General features: G+C 46.5%; 1 protein-coding gene across 1 annotated transcript in view; it reads left to right on the forward strand.

Annotated features, from left to right (window-relative positions):
• The window catches only part of LOC141070536 (uncharacterized), a 148,495-nt gene that overhangs the window by 49,064 nt on the left and 79,571 nt on the right, over positions 1 to 19,860 (forward strand). The gene's annotated exons all lie outside the window — the stretch shown is intronic.

Here is a 19,860-nt window from a genome sequence, read left to right on the forward strand (position 1 = left end):
GGAATCTTCAAGAATTCCTCCGTCAACACCCGGACAAACAAATCGATACTGGGACACGTGGTAAACGGGGGAAACTTAACCGAACGCGGACGTATGGACGGAGGGATCTTACCTCCTTCGTTGTTATGCTCCAGTGCCAGCTCCTCCAAAATTCTCACTGCCTCTTGTTCCTCTTCTGTGGGGAAAAGATGTACAAATTCATCATTGTAGAAATACCTCTTGAACAATAATGATCGGGCAAAAATATGCAAATCCTTAACAGCCGTAAAAGTATCAAACCCTGGTGTGGGAGAAAAGGACAGACTCCTCCCCAACAGAGACAAATCCACCTCTGTGAGTACGTGATTGCTTAAGTTGATCACCTTATTATCTCTACGGTTGTTTACAGGTGAATCAAACCGATGTCTTCTATAGGGATGAAAGGAATGATCTCGCAATCTATTAGTTCCATGGGAAGTAACTGAAGCGGAGGAAATGTCAGACTGCCCACTTAGGGAGGAAACAGAAACACTGGAAGATGCTCTTTGTAAATTGATGTTATTTTTAGCTCTCCAGAGATACACCCTCTTGGTCTGGTAATCACGTAGATCTCTCTTATACTTAGTCACCTGATTATCCTGAACTTTCTTGACCAAAAGGTCAATTGTTTTATCTAATTCGGTCTCAAATACCCGTATCTTGTCAGCAGGACAGTCCTTCCGTATCTCTGCTTGGGCAATATCTATTGATTTATCCAACTCAGCAATGTTGGTGGTATTCAGATTCACAAGAAGTTGCAAGAAAACAGACGAACACACACTACACACCTCCTCCCACTTATTAATGAACTGCTCGTCATCTACTGGGAACGTGGGGATGACTTTGACCCTTAATCCGCTACTCCATGCCTCCTTATGCCATCTTCGCCATATGATTAGGGCAATTCCGGTGGGTCAGTTCCTCCTCCTGCGACATATTTGTTCCTCGGATGAGGACTTTAGGACGCGGGCGGAAGAGCTGAAACTACGTTTTTTGGCCCGAGGTTATAACAGGAGATCAATAAAAAAAGCATATCAATGGGCCGAGTATTCTACTCAGGATAATCTTCTGTGTAAAAATCTTAACCGGAAACCCAATACTGGTAATGTGGTAAGATTTATTACGTCTTACCACTTACAGCATGGAAAAATGCGATCAGCTATTAAGAGGGCATGGCCTATACTGAAGGTCGATCCTGTTATTCAAAAATTTCTTCCGGATAGTCCATCCATCACATTCAGGCGGGCCAGGAATCTGCGTGACCAACTTACCCAAAGCCATTACGTTTGTCAATCTCCAACTACCTTTCTTGATGAGATTTCCGGCAGCGGTGGTTGTGTGCCGTGCGGCAGATGTGTCGCCTGTCCCAACATTGAACGAAGTACTGCCTTTACTAATTCCGATGGGTCTAAATCATACCCAATTAGACAGCGAATCCCATGTATCTCGAGATACGTAATATATTACACCACATGTCTGTGCGGCCTAGTATATGTGGGTTTAACCACGAGACAATTAAAAGTCCGTATCAGAGAGCATGTGTTGGGGATTCAGGCGGCCTCTACATGCACGGACACTTCCACCCTTAAAACCCTGCCGCGTCATTTTAGAGAATTTCACCAATGTAATGGCTCGCTACTTAGGGTGTGGGGTATTGATACCCTTAACATCAACATTAGGGGGGGTGAGTTGTCCCGACGCCTGGCCCAGCTCGAAACTAGATGGATTTGGACACTTAGGACGATTCATCCGGACGGCCTCAATGAGAACATGTCTTTTGTTCCCTTTCTCTGATCTCTATCTGTTGACGTATTGTGCACATCGGTGTGATTACACATTTCTTTTATTACATTTTAATCATAATTTGTTTCTAGTTTGGCAGATTGTCACGTTTTGCATTGACGAAGTTTGATACCAAGATTTGGAACACGAGTGAAGAGTGCTTTGGATTACGCAAGCTGTCCATAATATTTCCTGCCTTGTAGCAAGATTTTCCACATCAAGTACTGCCTACTGTAAAGAAAGTCTTTTTTGCATTTAGCATTGTTTGCACAGTGCATATCTGTGGATACTTCTATTGTATTATGTATGATTTTGTATACGTAAACTTTCATTTGTCATATTAAGATTGTATATATTATATATTATTCATTTATATAGGGTCTCAATTATGTGAGTTTAAATACATTATATTGCACTCTGTATGTTTTTACTATATACGGATATGGTTCCACATTTGCGGTATAATCAATGGTTGATCACAAATGTTGCTGTGTAATTGTTCGAGCTGACTATATGGTCTGTTTGGCCCTATTAATGTGCTCTAGTCTCTTGACCCTTCTCGGACTGTGGGCTATTAACTGCCCTTATTTTTGCCCTTACTTTTTCCCATAGTTATTAAGTCTGTGCGTGACTAGTGCTATATTGCGCAGGCGCAGCTTTCCTGCTGGGTTTGGCATCCCTCCTCCTGCCGTCTGACATCTGGTCACGTGGGGCCCTGCATGTCTCCTGTGCCAGGGTCTGGAGGAGGTGTGGCGCTCTCACCCAGAGTGGGCGGTGCGGCAGTATATGGACATTTCCGGTCATGATGGTATTTAGACACGACGAATTTACTCCCTCTTCACGCCCCCTGAGGAAGGAGCCCCGCGCTCCGGGGAAGGCTGATGGTCCGGTACTCTTCAATATCTTCTGATATTTAGGTAATGTTGGGTTTGGTGTATGGCGTTTCATCCATACTTGTAATCGCTTTGATGCCTCAGTGAGCATATGTTTTAGATACTACAGATACTCCACGGTGTCACATGTAATTGTGTGCTGCGGCATTGAGCAGGTCCTTTGGTTACTGTAGCATTTATTTAACTAATTGTGTATTATATCAGTATTGGCGCCCTATGTATTTGAATTATATCTCATTTGATATGTTACTGATTATTGGCGGCGAGTAGGGCATGGGAGGTTTATGAGAGTTCAATCTTATGCTAAGTAATCCTCGTATCATGGTATATGGGCACTGGCTCTTTAATTACTAATTATTATTACTACTAGCATACTCATATTGAAACACCCATGTGCCGCATGTGGAGTGGCACCTTATGTTATTTTATTTTGAGTATTTACCTATGCCAAGCTCTTCTGGCTATTTGTTAACATATGCTGTTGTGGAGGGTCTGGCCTATATGCCTTAAACTGTGTAACCACTTGCTGGGTACAATATTTTTGCCCCCATTTCTACAGTGAGCTAATTTTAATTGTTTGCATTAAATAAAGAGTATTTTTGTAGGACTTTTTGACAGCTTTCAGTCTTTTCTGAAGCTTGCTTCGTGCAGTTTGTCCTGCAATTGTCCGTTTAAGATACACATAATTAAGGGGTAGGTGGCAATTTGCCTTGATATTGTAGTAATCATTTCCCATTCACATGAGTCATGCTTACCATTATCTGCTTAGCCTCATGATTATGTAATTTGTGGTCCAAAGTAATACAACAATAAAACATTGTTTTTCAACTTACATGTTGCAATTTCAAAGAAGAAGCAGAATAAACATCATGTGCAGCAATAAAAGCACCCCTGATTGATACTTGGTTGCACTCCCTTTGGAATCAATGACAGCCTCCAAACGTTTCTTGTAGCCATGTATAAGCTTCTTGCACTTCTCAGATAGTATTTTCTCCCACTCTTCCTTTGTAGTTTGTTCAAGCTGAATATTTGTAGCATTCTAAAGGCAGATTTTAGTTCACCCCAAGGATTTTCAATGGGATAGAGGTCAGGACTCATTGATGTCCATTTTAAAACAGTCCATTTTTTCTTTTGGATGTGTACTTTTTGGTTTGTCAATGTACTCTTGGTCAAAAATCATTTGTTCCTTTTAATGTCTTTTCTTTATCAATGGTTTCTTCCTTGGCCTTCGCCCATAAAGCTCTGCTTGGTTTAGTGTGCGACATATGGTACTTGTTGAAACCCTAACCCCAGACTGTTCTTGGTTGGTTTTCAGGTCATTGGGTGTTTGAAGTGGTGTTTTTTCCACCATTCGCACCAACCTTCGAAGACATCTCTTGTCATTTTTTCTCTTTCCACCACATCCAGGGAGGTTCTTGATCATTCCAAGCTTGGCAAACTTCCTAATAACATTGCTCACTTTTGAAACTTGGATACCAAGGTCTTTGGAGATGGCCTCATACCATCTTGTGTTTGCTAATAATAGCGGTTCTGATATCCTCAGATAGCTCCTTTGTCTTCACCATGTGGCTTTTTGAAACATTGAATTCATAATTTATTGGCTAATTCATGTCACATGGGCATCGACAATTAATCACAGGTGGTTCTCATTTGTGATTTACCACATGTCAGTGGCTCCGGTACGTGTAGTGACAGTTTCCACACGTACTGGAGACACTGACACATGTAGACCCATTCAAATGAATGGGTCTATGCATATGTCAGCGTGTTTTCACGGACCGTGTATCCGTGTGCAAAACACAGAGACATGTCAGTGTTTGTGGGAGTGCACGGTCCACAAAATGTGTATACTGTCCTCCGTGTGCACGGATGGACACCGGGAAAGAAGAGCTACTGTAAGCAGCTGTTCCCCGGCGGCTGGTGCTGAACGCCGCTGTCATTCTTCTCTCCTGCTCTGCCGGCAACAGCGCGAGCAGGAGAGAATGAATGAATGAAAACCCGACGTGGGCTCCCCCTCTGTTTGTAAACCAACCTGGGAAAACTCACAGCTGGGGGCTGCAGCTCTCAGCTGTCAGCTTCAGCAGGGTTGGTTCTCAAGAATAGAGGGGTCACCATGCTGTTTTTTTAAATTATTTAAATAAATAATTTAAAAAAACGGTGTGGGTTCCCCCCCATTTTTGACAACCAACCAGACTAAAGCTCACAGCTGGGGGTTGATATTCTCAGGCTGGTAAGGGGCCATTGATCTTGGCCCCCCACAGCCTAAAAACAGCAGCCTGCAGCTAGCCAGAAAAGGCGCATCTATTAGATGCACCTATTCTGGAGCTTTGTCAGGTTCTTCCCACTTGCCCTGTAGCAGTGGCAAGTGGGGTAATAAGGGGTTAATGTCACCTTTCTATTGTAAGGTGGCTTTAAGTCCGGATTAGTAATGGAGAGTTGTCAATAAGACACCTATCCATTACTAATCCTGAAGTTATTCAAGGGTTAAATAAACACACACACAAGAAAGTATTTTAATGAAAGAATACACCACACACAGTGTTTAAATCTTTATTATACTCCTAATTCCATATCGATGCCATTGTTCTCCTGTAAAAAATTATAAAATAATAAACCAACAATATCCCATACCTGTCCAGTGCTCAGTCAAGTCCCACGGCGTAAATCCATCTCAGGGGGGGTTAATAAGTTTAATTAATTTTATAATTTTTTACAGGAGAGCAATGGCGTTGATATGGAATTAGGAGTATAATAAAGATTTAAACATTTTGTGTGGTGTATTCTTTCATTAAAATACTTTCTGTTAGGTGTCAGATTTCTGTCGCTGCACAGCAAGAATCCCGAGCATTACTTCCAGCGGTCTCCCATTCCTCTCCAGCAGCAGAGGAGGTTGCTCAGCAAACTCGTCAGTCCAGGCGCTCTGCCCAGACCAGCTCCGTGGGTTTGCTTGCTGTTGCCACCTCTGGCACATCTATGGCAATACATGCTGCTCAGCAGCGAGATTCTCCAGGGACTAAGTCCCCATGTCAGGCCACTGAGCATGCCCGTGGAGTGATCTCCCATTGGAGATGGAAGGACACGTGCTCAGGTCCTGCTCGTGTTTGGATTGGCCCATCCGAGAAGCCAGGAAGGTCCCGGACGCTCGCGGCTATAAAAGGTTTGCATGGCCACTTGGCCATGCGCTAGGATAGACTGTATTTACAGACTATGTGTAGTGAGTGATGTATTCATGTATGAATGTCTCTGGTGAATGACCCATTAAGAAACCCCTACCCTTGGTACGCATGTGTTGTGCAGCCTAGCCTGCTAGCGCCCAGGCTTAGGTGTAGGTAGGACAGAGGTTGAGTCAGGCAACAGTCCTCACCAGGGACTCGGCACGCCTCAGTGCACGTGCTCCACTTCATAGCCAGCGTCTATAGCGGCGCTCGCGGCAGCGACGCCGCATGCTCAGTGGGCCTAGAGGGACTCTAACCCTGTGTCCTTGGGGTAGAGTTCTGTGGCCATACACTGTGCACTCTTTTGGCCGGGCTCTGTGAGCTAAACAGGCTCCGGCATTTACGCTCAGCGGTTGTGCGACTCTGTGCATTAACAGAGTTTGCACCTGTTCACATTAGGTGACGTAACCCACGTGTGACTGTTTTTACGCCGCTCTATTCTTCCGCCATTACATAGCAGCAGTGTACCACCTCTGAACGGTGGACCCCAGGCTCGAACGCACCTACTATTATTTTATAATTTGGTGCGTTCCGCAAGCCCTAACATTATCCTAGCTCCAGGGTCTGGCTAGTAATGGCGGACGAACAGCGACTGCTGCAGTACATCTGGCAGCTGCAGGTCAGGTTGGCGGCTCTCGAGCGTCCAGCCTCAGCTGCGGATGTTACTTCGGTCGATGTTCAGGCAGCCACAGAGGCTGTCTCCCGTGTGACCACTGCCATCCCAGCCCCGACTTTGTCCCGCCTTCCACTGCCCGAGAAGTTCTCGGGTGATAGTGCCTCTTGTAGGGGTTTCGTGAGCCAGTGCTCGATACAGCTGGAGCTGCTGGCAGCACAATTCCCCTCTGAGCGGGCCAAAGTGGGATTTATTATTTCCCTCTTGTCGGGCAGGGCTTTGGAGTGGGCCACACCGCTGTGGGAGCGTGGTGATCATGTGGTGCAGAGTGCCTCTCGGTTCCTGGACACTTTGAAGCATGTCTTCCTGGGAGCGTGTCACCCATGACACCGCGCTCCGGCTGCTGGCATTGTCACTGGGTTTGTCCATGGTCAGCCATTTTGCCATCCAGCTCCAGACGCTGGCCTCGGAGTTAGAGTGGCCAGATAAGGTCCTCATTCTGGCATTCTGGAGAGGTTTGGCTGGCCATGTGAAGGACGCTCTGGCCACCAGGGAGATTCCTGCTACACTGGAGGAGCTTATCACCGTCTCCACCCGTATAGACCTTCGCTTTGCCGAGCGAAGGTTGGAGCGGACCCAGTGTAGGCAGAGGTTTAGGTTGGCACCCAGTTTTGCTAAACCTCTGGAATCTCCCAATCGGGCGTCTGGGCGTGAGGGGGCTTCCCGCGAGGGATCCAGGCCCCGGCCCGCTCGAGCCCCTGTGATCTGTCATGGTTGCCGGCAGACCGGTCACTTTGCCAACGAGTGCCCACAGCGGCTGGGAAGACGCTCGCCCCTAGTGGCCGTAGGAGGCGGCTCACTAGAATCCATGGCGTTTTCCTCCTAGTTGTCCTTTATGGGGACACTTAGGTTTGGTTCTTCCACTCTGGTGGTGGAGGTTTGCGTGGATTCCGGAGCGGAGGGCAATTTTATGTCATCTGCCTTCGCTCAACGGCACGCTATACCCCTGGTTATGATGTCTACACCAGTCACCGTCAGAGTAGTGAATGGTGTGGCTCTGCCCTCACAGATTACCCACCAAACTGCTCCACTGTTACTCTCGGTGTCTCCATCTCATCAGGAGACGATATCCCTCCTCGTCATGCCCAAGGGTATCAACCAGGCCCTTCTAGGGGTCCCCTGGTTGCGGTATCCTTCTCCACATATAGAGTGGTCCTCGGGGAGAATTCTAGGTTCGAGTAAGTCATGTGAGGGTAAATGTCTGAGGGAATGCATCCAGGTTGCCTCCGCCGAGGTCTCCGCAGATCTTTCCTCGCTTCCCAAACACTATCGACAGTATGCGGACGTGTTCTCCAAAAAGGCGGCGGAGACACTTCCACCGCATCGCCCCTATGACTGTCCTATTGACCTCTTGCCTGGTGCTGAGCCTCCTCGGGGTCGAGTCTATCCCCTATCTCTCCCGGAGACAGAGGCCATGTCTCAATACATCAGGGAGAATCTGGGAAGAGGATTCATTAGGAAGTCAGTGTCACCAGCAGGGGTGGGATTCTTCTTCGTCCAGAAGAAGAGTGGGGAACTACGTCCTTGCATGGATTACAGGGGTCTTAACGCCATCACCGTTAAGAATAAGTATCCTCTACCCCTGATATCGGAGCTGTTTGATAGGCTACGGGGAGCGAGAGTGTTTACCAAACTTGATCTGCGGGGGGATTACAACCTGATTCGCATCTGTGATGGGGACGAATGGAAGACGGCATTTAACACCAGAGACGGGCACTATGAATATCTGGTGATGCCCTTCGGGCTCTGTAATGCCCCAGCCGTCTTCCAAGACTTTGAGAACGATATCTTCCGGGATATGCTTACCACCTCGGTAGTAGTCTATCTGGATATTATTCTCATCTACTCTCCAGATATTGACTCCCACCGGAGAGATGTTTGCAAAGTTTTCGACCTCCTGCGGGCAAACTCCCTCTATGCCAAGTTGGAGAAGTGTGTGTTTGAGCAGGAGTCCTTGCCTTTCTTGGGCTATATCATCTCAGCCCAGGGTGTGGCCATGGATCCTGCCAAACTACAGGCGGTGATGGATTGGCAGAACCCCATTCTCTCAAAGCGGTGCAGCGCTTTATGGGGTCCATAAATTACTATCGCCAATTCATTCCCCACTTCTCAACTTTGGTAGCGCCCTTGGTAGCCCTCACCAAGAAGGGTGCAAACCCCAATTTGTGGTCAGAACCTGTCTCCAAGGCCTTCTCCTCTATTAAATCCCATTTCACTAGCGCTCCCATTCTACATCGCCCCGATGTGGATAAACCCTTCATTCTGGAGGTGGATGCCTCTTCCGTCGGTGCTGGAGCGGTCCTGTTCCAGAAGGACTCGCAAGGTCGGAAGCACTCATGCTTCTTCTTCTCCAAGACCTTCACACCGGCGGAGAGGAATTATTCCATCGGGGACCGGGAGTTGCTTACAATGAAGTTGGCCTTTTCAGAGTGGAGACACCTCCTGGTGGGGGCTCGCCACCCTTTCCAGGTGTTCACCGACCATAAGAATTTGGTCTATTTACAAACAGCCCAGCGGCTGAATTCTCACCAGGCCAGATGGTCCTTGTTCTTCTCCCGTTTCTACTTCACCCTGCATTTTCTCTCCGGGGAGAAGAACATCTTGGCCAATGCTCTCTCCCGCTCCGTGGTGTCATCGGAGGAGGAGGAGCCTCGGCTGATAGTCCCGTCTGAGAGCCTGAGGACCGTGGCTCCGGTCGTCCTCGAGTCTGTACCTCCGGGCAAGACTTTTGTCCCTGCCCATCTGCGACCGGAGGTCCTCTCTTGGGCTCACTCGTCCAGGCTGGGTGGACATTTTGGGACCAAACGGACCTCTGAGCTTCTGGCGAGGACATACTGGTGGCCGCATATGGCCCATAACGTCAGGGGCTATATACGGGCGTGCGTCTCTTGCGCCCAGAATCGGCCCTCTCGGCAGCGGCCCGCTGGGTTACTCTACCCTTTGCCGGTTGCTAACAGGCCCTGGGAGATGGTCGGTATGGACTTTGTGGTGGGTCTGCCCAAGTCCAGTGGCAGCACTGTCATTTGGGTGGTCACCGATCTTTTCTCCAAGATGGTGCATCTGGTACCACTCTCTCGGCTACCTTCGGCACGGGGCCTGGCAGCGTTGTTTATTAAACATGTTTTCCGCCTGCACGGCATGCCGGATAAGATTGTCAGCGACCGGGGTCCTCAGTTTGCTTCTCGGTTCTGGAGAGAGCTCTTTCTCTGCTCAGCATAGAGCTAAATCTCTCCTCGGCCTATCATCCCGAGACGAATGGGTTGGTTGAGAGAGCCAACCAGACCCTGGTGACATATCTGCGAAATTTTGTCTCGGCCAGGCAGGATGATTGGGCACCCTTGCTGCCGTGGGCGGAGTTCGCCTTGAACAACGCTGTGGCCGACTCCACCGGTCAGACCCCATTCCTCTTAAATTACGGCCAGCATCTGCGCGTCCCCGTGCCCATGCCCGTGTCGTCCACCGACTCTAGGGTGGCAGACTGGGCGGTGGAGGGACGTGACATTTGGGATCGTACACAGGATGCTATCCGGGCCTCCAAGGAGAGAACGAGGTCCTCCGCTGACACTCGCCGGCGCCCGGCTCTGACCTTCGCTCCTGGCGACTTAGTGTGGCTCTCCGCTCGAAACATCAGGCTGCGGGTGGAATCCGTTAAGTTTGCACCGCGCTATATTGGCCCTTTCAAGGTCCTCGAGCAGATCAACCCTGTGGTCTACCGCCTGGCTCTTCCACCACATTTCATGTTTCTCTCCTTAAGCCGATGCACATGTCCCGGTTTTCTGAGCCATCTGCCGGGACATCAGACCTGTCGTCAGACGAGTTTGAGGTCAATGCCATCGTGGGATGCAAGATGATGCGGGGCAAAAAGTTTTACTTGGTGGATTGGAAGGGTCATGGCCCAGAGGAGAACATCCACGCCCCTCTTCTCATTGCGGAATTTGAGTGGAGTGAGGCTCAGAGAGGGGGAGGCCAATGTTAGGCGTCGGATTTCTGTCGCTGCACAGCGAGAATCCCGAGCCTTACTTCCAGCAGTCTCCCATTCCTCTCCAGCCACAGAGGAGGTTGCTCAGCAAACTCTTCAGTCCAGGTGCTCTGCCCAGACCAGCTCCGTGGGTATGCTTGCTGCTGCCACCTCTGGCACATCTATGGCAATACATGCTGCTCAGCAGCGAGATTCCCCAGGGACTAAGTCCCCATGTCAGGCCACTGAGCATGCCTGTGGAGTGATCTCCCATTGGAGGTCGAAGGTCACGTGCTCAGGTCCTGCTCGTGTTCGGATTGGCCCATCCGAGAAGCCAGGAAGGTCCCGGACGCTCGCGGCCATGTGCTAGGATAGACTGTATTTACAGACTATGTGGAGTGAGTGATGTACGCACGTATGAATGTCTCTGGTGAATGACTCATTAAGAAACCCCTACGCTTGGTACACATGTGTTGTGCAGCCTAGCCTGCTAGCACCCAGGCTTAGGTGTAGATAGGACAGAGGTTGAGTCAGGCAACAGTCCTCACCAGGGAATCGGCACGCCTCAGTGCACGTGCTCCACTTTATAGCCAGTGTCTGTAGCGGCGCTCACGGCAGCGACGCCGCGCGTTCAGTGTGCCTAGAGGGACTCTAACCCCGTGTACTTTGGGTAGAGTTCTGTGGCCGTACACTGTTCGCTCTTTTGGCCGGGCTCTGTGAGCTAAACAGGCTCCGGCATTTACGTTCAGCGGTTGTGCGACTGTGCATTAACAGAGTTCGCACCTGTTCACATTAGGTGACGTAACCCACGTGTGACTGTTTTTACGCCGCTCTATTCTTCCGCCATTACTTAGCAGCAGTGTACCACCTCTGCACGGTGGACCCCGGGCTGCGAACGCACCTACTATTATTTTATAATTTGGTGCGTTTCTTATTGCGTGTGTTTGTTTAACCCTTGAATAACTCTAGTATTAGTAATGGATAGGTGTCTTATTGACACCTCTCCATTACTAATCCGATCTTAATGCCACCTTACAATAGCAGGGTGACATTAACTCCTTATTACCCCACTTGCCACCACTACAGGGTAAGTGGGAAGTACCGGGCAAAGCTCTAGAATAGGCACATCGAGTAGATGTGCTTTTTCTGGGCAGCTGGGGGCTGCCTTTTTTAGGCTGGGGGGGCCAAAAAACATGGGGCTCTTGGCCCCTTACCAGCCTGAGAATAAAAGCCCACATCTGTGAGCTTTAGTCAGGTTGGTTGTCAAAAATGGGGGGACCCCACGCCGTTTTTAAAAATTATTTATTTAAATAATTAAAAAAACAGCGTGGGAACCCCTCTATTCTTGAGGACCAACCTTGCTGAAGCTGACAGCTGAGGGCTGCAGCCCCCAGCTGTGAGTTTTGCGGGGTTGGTTCACCAAGAAAAATATTGTTGTTAGTGTGTAAAAGTAACAAAGCATAAAAAAATGTAAATCTGGTATCTCTAGAATCGTACTGACTCAAAGAATGAATTGCTCTTTTACTGAACAGTAAACCACCCAAAAAGATATATTAAAAACAATAACTGAATTTTGCGTTTTTGTCCATTCTTTGTCTGAAAAATTGTAAGAAAAAGTGATAAAAAAAAGTTATGTACCACCAAAAAATCAAATTGTTGGGCAGAAAATAAGCTCTCAGTTTTGTTTGCCAGAAAAATAAAAAAGTTACAGCTTTCAGATTATGACAACTGAGAAAAAAATTATATATATATTAAGAGACCACTGCAAAATTTTCAGTTTGTCTGATTTTTTTCCTTATAGGTATATTTTTGAGTAAAATGTAAATTGCACTTTTATTCTATAAACTACTGACAACATGTCACCGAATTTCCAAGCACTAAATTTTGTATTTATTTTAAGTAATTGAGAAATGTTAAAAATAAAAAAAAAATTCAGACCTCAAATAACGCTAAGAAAACAAGTTCATATTCGTTTAGAAACAACAATACTAATGTTTTTACTCTGGAAGAGTTTAGAAATCAGTATTTTGTGGAATAACCATGATTTTAATCACAGCTTTCATGCGTCTTGGCATGCTTTCCACCAGTCTTTATCATTGCTTTTGGGTGACCTTATTCCACTCTTGGTACAAAAATGTAAGCAGTTCTTATTTGTTTGATGGCTTGTGACTATCGTTCATCCTCTTGATTACATTTCAGAGGTTTTCAATGGGGTTCAGGTTTGAAAATTGGGCTGGCCATGACAGGTATTTGATGTGGTGGTCCTTCATCCACACAGTGATTGACCAAGCTGTGTGGCATGGCACATTGTCCTGCTGGAAAAAACAGTCCTCAGAGTTGGGGAACATTGCCTGAGCAGAAGCAATCAATTGTTTTTCCAGGATAACCTTGTATGTGGCTTGATCCATACGTCCTTCGCAAATATTAACCTGCCCAATTTCAGCTTTGCTCAAGCATCCCCAGATCATCACCGAGCCTCCACCAAATTTCACAGTGGGTGCAAGACACTGTGACTTGTACGCCTCTCCAGGTCTCCTAACCACTAGACGACCAGGTGTTGGGCAAAGCTGAAAATTAAACTCATCAGGGAAGATTACCTTACTCCAGTCTTCTATGGTCCAATCCTTATGGTCTTTGGCAAACTTCAGCCTGGCTCTCCTTTGCTTCTCATTGATTAAAGGTTTTTTTCTAGCTTTACATGACTTGAGCCCTGCCTCTAGGAGCCTGTTACGAACTATCCTTGCCGTGCACTTCACCCCACCTGCATTTGCCATTCCTTTTGTAGGTCACTTGATGTCATCCTGCGGTTGCTGAGTGACATTCGAATAAGATGACCGTCATCCCGGTCAGTTAAGTCGTTTTCGCCCTCTGCCGGTCTGTAGCTTTGTTGTTCCTAATGCCTGCTGCTTGACCTTGTTGTAATGGACTGCCGTCTAAGAAATTTTAAGGAAGGAGGCAACGTGACGCTCAATGTATCCTTCTGCTAGTAAAGCCAGAATTGAGCGCTTCTTTTCCTTTCTCAAGACTTTTCTTTTCAACTCCTTTGGCATGGTTAAAAGTTATATTTTCATTCCTATTACTTTTGGGATATTACTAGCAGATGTTTTGCCATCCAGCTTGTCGTATTGTAAGAGGATTGTGAACACCAGAGCAGGTTTTTTTTTATACTTTCCTTCGTTAAATAAGATTTGGTTCAGATGATCACCTAATCAGAAGCACATTAAGTAGAATGAGGTGTCCACTGGTTGGAATTCAACTGACACTAGAATGAAATGACTGTCAGACATGTAGAGAAGCTGTTTTTTATAAAACTGTGCAGTGGTCTCTTAATTTTTGCCAGAGCTGTATGTATATAGACCATGCACCACATTGCAGTATCTATATATACACCATAGAGCAGTATATATACACTCACTGGCCACTTTATTAGGTACACCATGCTAGTAAGGGGTTGGACCCCCTTTTGCCTTCAGAACTGCCTCAATTCTTCGTGGCAGAGATTCAACAAGGTGCTGGAAGCATTCCTCAGAGATTTTGGACCATATTGACATGATGGCATCACACAGTTGGCGCAGATTTGTCGGCTGCACATCCCTGATGCGAATCTCCCGTTCCACCACATCCCAAAGATGCTCTATTGGATTGAGATCTGGTGACTGAGGAGGCCATTTGAGTACAGTAAACTCATTGTCATGTTCAAGAAACCAATCTGAGATGATTCGAGCTTTATGACATGGCGCATTATCCTGCTGAAAGTAGCCATCAGATGTTGGGTACATTGTGGTCATAAAGGGATGGACATGGTCAGCAACAATACTCAGGTAGGCTGTGGCGTTGCAACGATGCTCAATTGGTACCAAGGGGCCCAAAGAGTGCCCAGAAAAAATTCCCCACACCATGACACCACCACCACCAGCCTGAACCGTTGATACAAGGCAGGATGGATCCATGCTTTCATGTTGTTTACGCCAAATTCTGACCCTACCATCCGAATGTCGCAGCAGAAATCGAGACTCATCAGACCAGGCAACGTTTTTCCAATCTTCTACTGTCCAATTTCGATGAGCTTGGGCAAATTGTAGCCTCAGTTTCCTGTTCTTAGCTGAGAGGAGTGGTACCCAGTGTGGTCTTCTGCTGCTGTAGCCCATCTGCCTCAAAGTTCGACGCACTGTGCGTTCAGAGATGCTCTTCTGCCTACCTTGGTTGTAACGGGTGGCAATTTGAGTCACTGTTGCCTTTCTATCAGCTCGAACCAGTCTGCCCATTCTCCTCTGACCTCTGGCATCAACATGGCATTTCCGGCCACAGAACTGCCGCTCACTGGATTTTTTTTCTTTTTTGGACCGTTCTCTGTAAACCCTAGAGATGGTTGTGCGTGAAAATCCCAGTAGATCAGCAGTTTCTGAAATTCTCAGACCAGCCCTTCTGGCACCAACAATCATGCCACGTTCAAAGGCACTCAAATCACCTTTCTTCCCCATGCTGATGCTCGGTTTGAACTGCAGGAGATTGTCTTGACCATGTCTACATGCCTAAATGCACTGAGTTGCCGCCATGTGATTGGCTGATTAGAAATTAAGTCTTAACACACAGTTGGACAGGTGTACCTAATAAAGTGGCCAGTGAGTGTATATCTACTATGAATAATAGGGCAGTAATCCATGGCATACCAGCCATGCAGTACATAATATAACAACATTGTCTATATATATTATCATATTTGTACACCATGTCTGCAGCCAGGCCACAGTCACACAGTGCGGAGCCCATAGATTTCCCAGCATATAATGATCCTATATATATATACAGGATCAGATACTGCAGCAGTACATGGTGTATAAGGTAAATGTGCTCACCTCCCTCATAATGAGGCCTGATATCCCCAATTTTATACTCCCTGAGGCTGCAGACATGTTTCCTTTACTTTGCTGTCCAGTGGTCTGAGGTCAAAGAGGGCCACTCATCCTCGGTCAGTCCTATTTATGTTTTTTCCCCTGAATCCCCCCTCTAACCTATGTCATTTCCTCCCTACCTTTTAGACCACTACCTGTCCCTTGGATCACCTTTTGGCCCCTCTTCACTCTCCACCCCCCATCTTCCCCCATGTGGTCGCTTCCTTCCTTCCAGTGTCATGTCATCCTCCCCCTATCCCTGCATGAAGGGTCCAGCTGATACTGCATGGGAATGCTGCTTCAGTTTTGTGCACTTCTGAAAAGAAGGACACCGCTGAACAGAGGCCAAACGGAGTCAAGAGTAACTCTGCTGCCTCATGATAGTGAACGGATCCCACAGGGGTTTCATCTGAATCCTGTCACTCAGAGATTTAGATGAAACCCCAAAGTAAGTGCTCAGTGCAGAGATCCGTGTTCACACCCCTCAGACACATCTCGCCCACATACATCGGTGGCAGAATAGTGAAGGTGGTCAGAATTGTATGAATTGGCCTGGTCATTAATGTGCAAACTACCCTTGGGGTAAAGGGGTTAAAGTTGCATTTTAATATGACAACTTTCATATTGTTTATGTTGTGTGTTGGACCACAGAATGGTTTGGGCACCGGTAATTGTTTTTTTTTATCTGGAGACCTCATCCTTACTCCCAGTTTTGATCCTGTTTCTCCCACATCGAGACCCTCAATAGCACATACAGTATAGTGCACAGAATTCAGTACAGTACATTGGAAGAACATGTGAATGCCCCGGGAATCTTATAGTCTTGCTGTGTGATGGGAATCTGTATCCTGCTTTGGTGTCTACATGAGTGCAGGTTTTGCAACTCTTCACATTGAGTTACTCTTGGTGCATCCAAGGGCATTTAAATTCAGATCATGATGTTTCTTAAATTTATTGGTTGCCTGTAGCATAACAAGGGAGGGTCTTTGAATATTGTCTTTAGCTGGTCATCGTTGTGTAGGATGTGGGGAAGTTTTGTATCAGTTTTTTCTCAGTACCTCAAGCTGTAGGTTGTAGGTCACCACAAGAGGTACACGATTGTTTTCCTTTTTCTCTAAATTGAAGTAATTGACTTCTAGGGATCCTTGTGGCTCTAATGATTTGATTATCATTAGAGGTGGGGTGGTATCTTTGGTGTAAAATTGTCTTTTTAAGATGAGTTAAGTGTTCATTCTTGTCCGTCGGTCTGTATCAGATACTATTATATCTAAGGGCCTAGCTGTGGACAATGGACTTTTTAATGTAATTTGCGTGGAAGCTATCACATTGGAGGTGTGAGGGACGGTCAATAGGTTTGCGATACACCAATGTCTGCATTTCACCATTGTTAATTTTTATGGTGGTATCCAGAATGTAGATTTCCATTTTTGAGTGGTCCAAGGTTAAATTTATGGTGGAATGAAATGTATTGAACTTATCATGGAATTTTATAAGTTCTTATTCTTGTTCAGCCCAGATAATTAAGATGTCATCAATGCAACAGAAACAGACCAAGGGTTTGAAAGATATCATCGATGTAACAAAAATAGACCAAGGGTTTGTATAGTTTTGAGACCTACACACGAGGTCAAAATTGTTGGTACCCCTCGTTTAATGACAGGAAAACCCACAATGGTCACAGAAATAACTTGAATCTGACAAAAGTAATAATAAATAAAAAATCTATGAAAATTAACAAATTAAAGTCAGACATTGCTTTTCAACCATGCTTCCACAGAAAAAATAAAACTCATGAAATATTTTATGACCCCACACATAAACTGATGCCCCTGATCATGTGACAACTTCCATCATTGCCTTATCGTTATTGAGGACGTAATGGGAGTTGCAAGTTCATGCCACACAATTGTATATGCCAGAGGCTGACCTGACTTTGTAATTGATTTCTGTACTAAGATTGGTGCTATATTCCTGTACTGATCATGATTCCGGTGCTGTACTGACAACGGACCTGGAGCTGCATTCGTATATTGATCTGGTGATCTATATATGTACTGATGTCTTGATGGTGGTTCTCATCCTGTATTAATGTTGATTTAGTGATCTTTTTTTTTAAATCAAATATTTCTTTATTACTAAAATTATTTTTATAACAATACAATACAGAACAACAACCCAACCATAAACAGGACCCAGTCCCTTTTCTATCCCTCCCACAACATGCCACTCTTTTAACCCTTTTGCGTCGGAGCCTGTTTTTGCCTTCATGACCAAGCCAATTTTTTCAATTCTGACCAGTGTCTCTTTATGAGGTAATAACTCTAGAACGCTTCAACGGATCTGGGTGATTCTGAGAATATTTTCTTGTGACATATTGTACTTTATGATATTGGTAAAATTTATTTGATATGACTTGGGTTTTTTGTTAAAAAAGTAGAAATTTGGCGAAAACTTTGAAAATTTCGCAATTTTTAAACTTTTAATTTTTATGCCCTTAAATCAGAGTCATATCGCACAAAATAGTTAATAAATAACATTTCACATATGTTTACTTTACATCAGCACATTTTTTGAAACATCATTTTTTTTTGTTAGGAAGATATAAGGGTAAAAAGTTGACTGTAGTGAAACCTCCACCAGGGGGAGCTGGTGAGGGAAGAGAGGTTATACACTAAGAGCAGCAACCCTGAGCAACAGCACAGGTGCCACAGGTAACGAGAGAGAATAGTCAGACGAACCGAGTCAGAAACTAACAGGAGCAGACGTACCAGAAGGAGCAGCAATACACGTAGTCAAAATACCAAAGCCGAGAGTCAGAAAGCCAGAACATGTGCACAGGGTCCAAAACGTGAGACGAAATACGTGGTCGGGGTACAAGCCAGGGAGTCAGATGCCAGAGAGGGAACGTAACAGCAGAAAGGAATACCAAGAGACGGGGTCAGAAATCAGTCCGGGTCATACACGTGAATATCAGTCCAAGGCAGGAGGATCACCAGGGTACAAGGGTCAGCGGCTCTAAACTGCAAGCTTGAGCTATCACTAACACTGGTCAGCAGGCTGTGAGGGATTGAAATAGCCCAGCTAGCTCCAGAACGAGGCTGAGGAGATTAACCCCCGCATGACCAGTCCGGAGTGAAGACAGCAGAAGATAAACTCCGGACTGGACCATGACAGTACCCCCCTCTCAATGGGGGGCCACTGGACCCCCAGGCTTCCCTGGATGATGAGCGTGAAAGGCCCGGACCAACCGATCCGCATGGACCGAACGCGCCGGCACCCATGACCGATCCTCAGGACCGTATCCTTTCCAATGGACCAAGTACTGAAGTGAACGACGGAGCATACGAGAATCCACCACCTGTTCCACCTCGTACTCGGTCTGCCCATCTACCATAACAGGTGGCGGGTGCGAGGGAGACTCATCAGAGGAAGGCACCGATGGCTTCAGAAGCGCTTTATGGAACACATTAGGAATCCGTAATGACGGAGGCAACCGCAGGTGAAAGACCACAGGATTAATCACCTCTAAAATCTCATACGGACCAATAAACTTGGGACCCAACTTAGCAGAGGGAATTCTCAGCCTTATGTTTTTGGTGGATAACCATACCTTATCCCCCACCTGATAAGTCGGCCCCACCGAGCGTCGTTTATCTGCAAAAAACTTATATTTGCCCTGAGCCTCCCCAATGTTTCTCTGAACTTCCCTCCAAACCTCCTCCAACCGCAAAAAGGCTGAATCAGCCCCTGGACACTCCGAATCTAGCCTGGAGAATTCACCAAAATGAGGGTGAAACCCATAGTTGCAGAAGAAAGGAGAAGTACCAGTAGACTGATTGACACGATTATTGAAGGCGAATTCCGCCATAGGTATCATAGAGCACCAATCATCCTGTCTGGATGTGACAAGACACCGCAGGATCTGCTCTAAAGACTGATTGGTCCTTTCAGTCTGACCATTGGTCTCAGGATGGTAGGCCGATGAAAAGGTCAGACTGATGCCTAGCCTTTTACAAAAAGCTCTCCAGAATTTTGACACGAATTGCACCCCTCTATCAGACACCACACTGACAGGCACACCATGCAACCGAATCACATGCTCAATGAATAGCTTAGATAGAGTCTCAGCATTAGGAAGGCCCGTTAAGGGTACAAAATGTGCTTGTTTACTGAACCTATCCACAACTACCCAGATCACGGTTTTGCCATTAAAGGGTGGGAGATCGGTGATAAAATCCATGGACAGGTGAGTCCACTGTCTATCCGGAATTGGCAGTGGCACCAATTCGCCGGCCGGTTGTGGGAGGCTTTAGCGCGGGCACAAGTTTCACAGGAGGACACAAAACTAGTGACGTCAGAAGTCAACGAGGGCCACCAGAACAGCCTAGTGATGGCTTTACGAGTGGCCGAGATTCCTGGATGCCCACTC

This window comes from Dendrobates tinctorius, unplaced genomic scaffold, assembly GCF_039654945.1.
Source record: "Dendrobates tinctorius isolate UK_male_01 unplaced genomic scaffold, ASM3965494v1 ptg000014l, whole genome shotgun sequence".
Taxonomy (NCBI): domain Eukaryota; kingdom Metazoa; phylum Chordata; class Amphibia; order Anura; family Dendrobatidae; genus Dendrobates; species Dendrobates tinctorius.